General features: G+C 34.8%; 1 long non-coding RNA gene across 2 annotated transcripts in view; it reads left to right on the plus strand.

Annotated features, from left to right (window-relative positions):
- Nucleotides 1-7,699, plus strand: part of LOC109503395 — a 205,294-nt gene extending 197,595 nt beyond the window's left edge. For both annotated transcript variants that reach the window (XR_006584960.1, XR_002162343.3), the window contains exons 5-7: nt 5,161-5,216; nt 6,973-7,026; nt 7,333-7,699. This is a non-coding gene — a long non-coding RNA (uncharacterized LOC109503395). The remainder of the gene's footprint in view (nt 1-5,160; nt 5,217-6,972; nt 7,027-7,332) is intronic.
- The last annotated feature ends 404 nt before the right edge of the window (nt 7,700-8,103 follow it).

The following is an 8,103-nucleotide window of genomic DNA, read 5'->3' on the forward strand; positions in this document are numbered from 1 at the left end:
AAAGAGCCTAAATGTCCATCAATTGATGAATGGATAAAGAAATTGTGGTTTACATACACAATGGAATACTATATGGCAATGAGAAAGAATTAAATATGGCCCTTTGTAGCAACGTGGATGGAACTGGAGAGTGTGATGCTAAGTGAAATAAGCCATACAGAGAAAGACAGATACCATATGGTTTCACTCTTCTGTGGATCCTGAGAAACTTAACAGGAACCCATGGGGGAGGGGAAGGAAAAAAAAAGAGGTTAGAGTAGGAGAGAGCCAAAGCATAAGAGACTCAAAAACTGAGAACAAACTGAGGCTTGATGGGGGGTAGGAGGGAGTGTGGGTGATGGGTATTGAGGAGGGCACCTTTTGGGATGAGCACTGGGTGTTGTATGGAAACCAATTTGACAATAAATTTCATATATTGAAAAAAATAAAATAAACTCCTATATTTTATTTAGTTTCAAGTTAGCACAGCTGTTAATTCTATTTCTATGAATGTAAAATTTTTCATCTCAAATGTACTAAAGAAAATGAATGAGCAGGAGTAAGGATGACATAAGCACCAAGACAGGTTACTTTTGTTATCTTATAGCAATGTTGTGAGAAATAGAATTAGCCTGGTTGCCATGGGGAAAGAAAGCTGCAAATGGTGAAAAGATGATGATACAACTAAAAATTATATAGTGAATTTTCCATGATAGTATAAGAAAGAAAAAAAGGGGAGGAGTCAAAACAGATTTATATGTAGAGGAGGGAGATACACAAAATCAGAAACTGATGTTTGTAGTTTAGACGTGTTAAAGCTGAGATCATAGCTGAACTTTTCTTTGAATAGCAATTTGCCTGAAATACAATCAAGGGAAGATATTTGAACACAGGAGGGTATGGACTAGAAATAGTATGGTTAGTTATCCTTATAAAGTCAATCATCTACCCAAGAGCCAAAGAGTTATATGTGGGACAGTACACCCAGAGAAGAGCTGCAAACCAATACTCTTACTAGCTGAGTGCACATTCATCATTTATAGTGTATCTCAACTGCATGGCAACTTTTCCACAATCATTGGAATGTGTACACATATGCATTCACTATTTATATAACTTCTACTGCATCTGCTTAAATTAGACAGAACCAGGTCAATGGGACCAAGAGATGAAGTACACATTAGACTCAAAGATTCTAGCTATCATTGTATTCCAGCTCAATAGATGGTGCAAATGGTTTGAAATATTTTTCATGGATCAGTAAGCTAGAATTACTTTTAAGATCCTCTACAGGTAGGTAACTTCACTGTCATTGTGCTTTAGTGAATAAATAGATTATTTGCAACTAATAGCCACAAATAGAATGACAAAATATTATCAAGCCAGAGCCTTAGCAATGCACCCAAAGTCTCTTTTTCTATATTTTCCATCACTTTCCTAATGCTCCATAACACCATTTTCTACAAAATGAAAGTAAATTTTAAAACTGTACTACCAGCTTTGATTGATATGCATTCATTCAGATTTTTTAACTATAAATTTAGATTAAATGTAAATAGTTCACTTTAATTTTATACATTAATAATTTACAAACCATAAAATTCTCATAGTGCTTTGGGACTGAAACAAGTCTAACCCTTGCATCTACATTTTGTCATCACAACAGGGCTATAACAGTTGACCCTAATAATTGCTAGTAGGCCACAAAACAAGCCACGGACCCACCTTGCCAACAAATCTAGATTCAGACTTCTTAAGTTACTTGAAGTTCAGTGTTCAATCTTATATGTAGTTTCCTTTCTTCATGCTTTCCTTTCCACTGCTTCCTGACAGCACATCCTAGAATGTCAACTGGAAAATTATTTTCTTGGAAGTCATCTCCAAAACGTTTCCCTGATTTCCCCACACTAAAATTAGAAAGACACTTATCTCTGACCTTATGGCACAGTTTCCACTTATCTCTTCCATGTCGGTTTCTGTTGTACCTACCAACTAGTAAAAGGAACCAAGAAGAATGTTAATACAGCTTTTCACTTCAGTCTCCTTACTCCTACTTCCTGACATCAAGGCTCTGTTCCGTATTACAAATTTAAATTTTCCAATTCTCCTGGAAGAAATGTACAATCCCTCATTCTTCTCAAGTTAGCCAAAAATCTCAAGTAATTATTTTATACTCACATCATTATTTTATCCTCCAGTTTATTAAAATTCCTTTCTTCATCTAGGTTAGGAAAATTCTTTTTTGTGTGCCCAATTGTACATGCATACAATTGTGTGCTAAATATTGTAATCAAGATCTACAACAGGGCTATCATTCCTAAATTTGTTTCTCATGCCCTATATAAACTTCCTAAGGATGCCATAACAAATTACCATAAATTTCACTGCCTAAAGCAACAGAAATTTATTCTCTCACAGTTCTGAAGACTAGAAGTCCAAAGCCAACATATTAGTAAGTTTGGTTCCTTTTGAAGACTCTGAGGGAGAAATCAGTGCATGTTTGTCTCCTAGTTTCTGGTGATTGCTAGCAATCTTTGGCACCCATTTCCTTGATGACACATCACTGTATCTTTTCCTCTATCTCCCCATGGAGTTCTCCCTGTGCATCTGTGTCTCTGTAGATCTAAAATCTCCCTCTCTCTCAAAAAGACACCAGTCCTTGGATTTAAGTCCTGCCCTAATCCAGAATGATCCTATTGAGTATTGATTATATCTACAGAGACCCTACTTCCAAATAAGGTCACGTTCATGGACACCAGGGGTTAGGACTTGAACATATCTTGTTGGAGGACACAGTTCGACCAACAGTCTGCCCTCTGGTCCCCCCAAACTCATGCAGAATGCATTAACCCAATCCTAACTTCCCCCTAAATCTTGCCTCCTTCCAAGGTCAACTCTAAATCTCTAAATCTCACTGATTCAATATGATCAACTAAAAAGTTGATCTAAAAAAGTCCCAATATCATCTTCTAAAGTCATCTAAATCAGGTAAGGGTAAGACTGGGGATGGTCCATCCTGGAGCAAATTTCAGTCCAGGGCAGAGTTTCTCACCTTCAACAATGTGAATATCTGAGGTTTTACCAAATCATCAATTTCCAGATCCTTTAACAGTGCCCTCCACACTTTATTTCATTTTGCTTTCACTCAGTTATAAGCAGAAAGGAAAAACTAGGCCATGCCTTCAACACTTCGTGTAGGTATCCTCGTATTATTTCTAAGTTCTACTTTCCAGTGAATGCAATTCAGACAGTTTGCTAATTGCTTTAAAATAAGGATTGTCTTTTCACTAGTGTCTAATAACATGTCCCTGATTTCCATCTTAGACTTCACCAGAAACACTTTTAATACTTACAGTTTAATGTTTTAAATAATCTAGGTTGTGGTATTTTGTTACAGCAGGCCCAGGAAACTAATGCACATCCCTTTGAAATCCATTCTTCTCCCTACCTCCAAACCCTGCCAACCACGACTCTGTTTTCTCTCAGTATAGTTTTGTCTCCTTCCCAAAAGTCACAAACAGAATGATATGGTATATAGTCTTTAGACTTCTTTTACCACACAAAAACCTGTACTGGCAAATACACCATGTCTGGTATAACTACACAATTAAATGCTATTTCACCATAAGAAAAAATGAACTACAGATACTCAAAACACTGTGGATGAAGCTCAAATGCATAATCGAATCTGTTTTCAATGAATAACTTTTCAGAAGATGCAATAGGTAGGCATCCTAATTTATACCGTTACATTTCTTATTGTTTCAGAATTTTGTTTCTCCATAGCCTATTTTATGAGAAGCTCCAGATTATGTTCTTTTTTCAAATTTACCTACTCATTTCTACTATTTTGAACAAAAATAGAGATAATATTTTTTGTTGAAGCTAAAGATTATGTTATGATAGGAGTGTCTGGGTGGCTCAGTTGGTTGAGCACCCGACTTCAGCTCAGATCGTGATATCATAGTTCATGGGTTTGAGCCCAGTGTCAGGCTCTGTGCTGACAGAGTGAGGGACTGTAGCCTGCTTCAGATTCTATGTCTCCCTCTCTCTCTGCTCTCCCCACCCCCCTGCTTGCACTCTGTCTCAACAATAAACATTTAAAATTTTTTATTTGAAAAGATTATGCTATGATATAAATCCATCTGCCAATACTTTGCTGTTTTGAAAACAGCTAATGACTGAAATTACTACTCATTCAAATGGTATGTATCTTTATGGTTCATGCTATCTATTGTCATGTTGCTTTCCAAAAGATTGTGTCGGTTATAAATAGCATTAGCACTATAAAATTATATCTAAGGGTTTCTGGCTTACCCAGTCATTAGAACATTCAACTCTTGATCTCAAGATTAAGAGTTCAAGCCCCACACTGGGTGTAGAGTTTGCTTGCAAATGAGGCTTTAAAAAAAAAAAAAGAAAAGAAAAAAGACAAAAACCTTAACAATTAATTGTGAAGCAGATATACACTTGGTGTCAGATTTTAAGGAAAGTTTTTGTGGAATTTACTATAATTGAAATAAGTTTTATTTTATCACTAAAGAGAATGAAAAATTCCTATCTACTCTTTATTCTACAAATCTTTTTCACAGTAGGATAACATGAAAATTAAATTCCATAAATAAACATAACTGTTTTTTTTCATGTTTTCTCTTGTGTAAATTTATTTTCAGATCCTTGGTTCACTCATCTATTAGAATCTTGACTTTCTTATACTCAGCTTTTTATTTTTTTAGAGCTACTTACTTAGCCATTTTATGAGAATAGGAATACACAACTTTAAACTGTTACCATACTTCAATTTTTAGCATTATATTTCATTGTGTATTTTACGTTTTACACTCATCTCAATTTTTCCTTGCCATTTTTTCTACTTCCTTCAAATATTTATCAACTCGTCAAATAAAATATTCTGTTAAATTTTTCTGTAACTTCAAAATATCTGCTTAATATATCTGGAGTCTATTTTAGTATATAGTGTGAGAGATATAGTGAAATAATTTATGATAATTTCTCTTTCTGTCAAATATTTATTCATACTCCTTTCTTATGAACCAGTTTTAAAAACCTTGCTTTATAACGTTTTAGTTATTTGTTTTTTGTATTTTTATTTTTGTTTTTTTAGGAGACAGTACTCCTTTTTTTAAAAAATTTTTAATTCTATTTACTCTTTATTTTTAGCATTACATACTATGGCAAGAATCAGTACAAATAAAAAACAAGTCTTTGGAAAAAAGGTAAATACTTTTTGGGGTAGATGTTATTTTTCTTTTTAACTTCCAAATTATTTTTAAGGAAAGAAAAATAATGTTGAGAATATATTTTTACTGCATAGGTGTGTGTGTGTGTGTGTGTGTGTGTGTGTGTGTACATACTATCTATGTATATACATGGTGGTAGATAAATAGATGATAGTTTCCGTATCACTTTGACAGAACTAAGCTTATTAGTCTCTAACTAATGCTAATATAAGACTATAGAAACATATTAAAATCAAGTAAACTAAATAAAAAAGTTAGAACAGTCCATCCCCTCTCCTACGTACACCAGAGATTTGAGTTTAAAGCCTGACTGTCCACTAGACATTCCTTTTGTTCCTTCCACTAGTCTTATTCAGAGGAGCCGCCATTTTAGTGTGCTTTAGGGTCATCAGAAGAGCTTGTTAGATACAAATATCTGCCATCACATATCAGCTGAAATAGAATCTCAGCAGATGGAGTCTTGTCATCTGTATTTTAACAAGTTTTCCTGAGTGATGTGGATGCATCCCAGATCCAAATCTGATTTGGCTAATTATTTGGGGTCATTCTTACAAGTTTTCTACCCTTTTCCCCTTCAGTACTGCTTACACATTATGGATTTGGGAGGAAGTTAGATTCTGGTATATATAATATTCAACAATTTGGTATCTTCAAAAACAAAATGCTGTCTTGGCTCTTAATGTATGATATGGTTAGAAAATATCCAGAGGTGGCTTTTTGCTCAATGTTAAAAAAAAAAAAAATAGAAGACGCCAAAATCCTGTCATCTCCTTGGACACTAATAAAGAAAGGTTTTTGTGGCTGTATCAACATAGGACAAAACATACATTTGTGATGAATTTGAGACTAAAAGTCTTTTCAGAGTGCCTGGGTGGCTCAGTCGGTTAAGCGTCCGACTTAGGCTCAGGTCATGATCTTGCAGTTTGTGGGTTTGAGCCCCACATCAGGCTCTGTGCTGACTGCTCAGAGCCTGGAGCTTGCTTTAGATTTTCTGTCTCCCTCTCTCTCTGCCCCTCCCTCATTCACAATCTCTCTCTCTCTCCCCCCCCCTCAAAAATGAACATTTAAAAAAAATTTAAAAATCCTTTCTATGAAGTTACTTTTCTTTATGAAAATATTTCTCTGAACAAGATTTATATTTACTTTCCCTGTTTCCCAACACTCCCAGAGTCCATTATTGCTAGGATTCAGCATCTAAAGCCATTTAAATATCTCTCTATATATAGAACTTATGATAGCCTGGGAGTTCTTAAAAGACAATTAAATTCTTATTTCACTTCATTTCTCAGCTCCCAGCATAATTTACCTTCATAATATAGTGACTATCTTCATATCTGATTTAGATGGAATGGGACTTATCCTGGATTTTGATTATTTTTGTACTCTAAGATAGCACTGAGTAGTTTTGATCATCAATATAACTTCTAACATCCTTCTGAGATGGACAATCGTATTGACATCACAAGCACAAAGCTGTAATTAGGGGATATATGTTGAACCTGGACCTTAAGCGAATAGTTTAAAAATGAGGTTTTCATAAAATAATTACAATATTAAGCATATTTTAAATTAAGAGATTTTTTAGGTCACTGCTAATAAAATAAAACTAAATAGTATTAGTTATAATGTAATGAAATTAATTGATACATATATCTGAGTTTATTTCACATGTTAACTCATTTTTTAACAATGACCTTATTAAATAATCATTATTATCATATCCATCTTACAGGTAAAGAAAGAGAATCCTTAAAACTTATGTAATATGCCCAAAGTTGCATAGCTGGTAAGTAGTAGTTTTGTATTCAACATATCTAAACAGGAGTTATGAATGACGTTGATTTGGAGATTTTTATGAAAGTGCAAGATGTTATTATGTACACAGTGTGGCCCAAGAAAAGCCACCAATAATCCTCTTTGGAAAGTAATTGTCATAACAGGGGTGGTAATGAATTGATGAGCTACTTGGGTGAGTGGGTGAGATTACTTGGTGGGAAAACAATAGCAAAGAAATGATTGGGATGTTTTTCATGATAACATGAGAGAAATAAAATTGGGTACTTTTCAATCCCCCATTTTTTTCTCCATTTAGACCTGTTGAGGCAAAAGAGAGGAGAGAAATGATTGAAGAACAAGGTAATAGCCAAAAAAGTTGGATTCTTCTTAGGATAATGGCTCAAGGAGCTCCACAATCAGGCAACAGAAATAAAGAGCATACTAATTGGCAAGAAACCTAACTTTCACTATGTGCAGATGACACGATCTTCTATGTAGAAAACCCAAAAGGCTCCACCAAAAAATTGTTAGAATACATGAATTCACCAAAGTCCCAGGATATAAAATCAAAGTGCAGAAATCTGTTGCATTTCTATGCACCAATAATGAAGCAGCAGAAAAAGAAATCAAGGAATCAATTCCATTTGAAACTGTACCAAAAACGACATAACAGCTGGCAACAAACCTAACTAAAGAGGTAAAAGATCTATATTCTGAAAACTGTACAATGCGTAAAAAAAAAAAAAAATTGAAGAGGAGGGACGCCTGGGTGGCTCAGACAATTGAGCGTCTGACTTCAGCTCAGGTCATCATCTTGCAGTCCATGAGTTCTAGCCCCATGTCAGGCTCAGAGCCCGGAGTCTGCTTTGGATTCTCTCTCTCTCTCTCTCTCTCTCTCTCTCTCTCTCTCTCTCTCTCTCTCTCTCTCTCTCTTATTCTCTTTCTCTTATTCTCTTATTCTCTCACGAGCCCCACTCGTGCTCTCTCTCAAAAATAAACATGAAAATATTTTTAAAAAGATAGAAATTGAATAGGATACAAAGAAATGGAAAAGTTCATGAACTGGAAGAACAAATATTGTTAAAAT

This window comes from Felis catus, chromosome C2, assembly GCF_018350175.1.
Source record: "Felis catus isolate Fca126 chromosome C2, F.catus_Fca126_mat1.0, whole genome shotgun sequence".
NCBI lineage: Eukaryota > Metazoa > Chordata > Mammalia > Carnivora > Felidae > Felis > Felis catus.